This window comes from Penaeus monodon, chromosome 30, assembly GCF_015228065.2.
Source record: "Penaeus monodon isolate SGIC_2016 chromosome 30, NSTDA_Pmon_1, whole genome shotgun sequence".
In the NCBI taxonomy this organism is placed as follows: Eukaryota; Metazoa; Arthropoda; class Malacostraca; order Decapoda; family Penaeidae; genus Penaeus; species Penaeus monodon.
Genome location: NC_051415.1, coordinates 9,699 through 9,997, shown reverse-complemented (window position 1 = coordinate 9,997; position 299 = coordinate 9,699). Strand labels below are relative to the sequence as shown.

General features: G+C 42.8%; 1 long non-coding RNA gene across 1 annotated transcript in view; it reads right to left on the bottom strand.

The window, feature by feature from the left end:
- Positions 1 to 299, bottom strand: part of LOC119592278 — a 5,982-nt gene that overhangs the window by 4,975 nt on the left and 708 nt on the right. Inside the window, exon 2 of the long non-coding RNA XR_005230423.1 lies at positions 139 to 225. This is a non-coding gene — a long non-coding RNA (uncharacterized LOC119592278). The remainder of the gene's footprint in view (positions 1 to 138; positions 226 to 299) is intronic.

Here is a 299-nt window from a genome sequence, read left to right as displayed (position 1 = left end):
CGATGAAATGTATAATCATATCGATAAAGACATATACAAAAATATAGATGATAGTATAAATATATGTATAAACATATAGATAGAGGATTAGCTATTAAGATACAGAATTATATATAGAGTAGATATCTGGCGACTCACCACACGGCGGTCCATGGCAGCCGAGCGAGAAGAGGCTCGGTTCGTCGGTGGCAACGCTCATGAAATCCTCGCTCGCGGAGTCCCTCCCTTCAGGGGGACAGAACGCAGGGCTCAGTTACTCCTTTTAAAGATACAGGTGAGTGATCTCCTTTTCGTCTGCT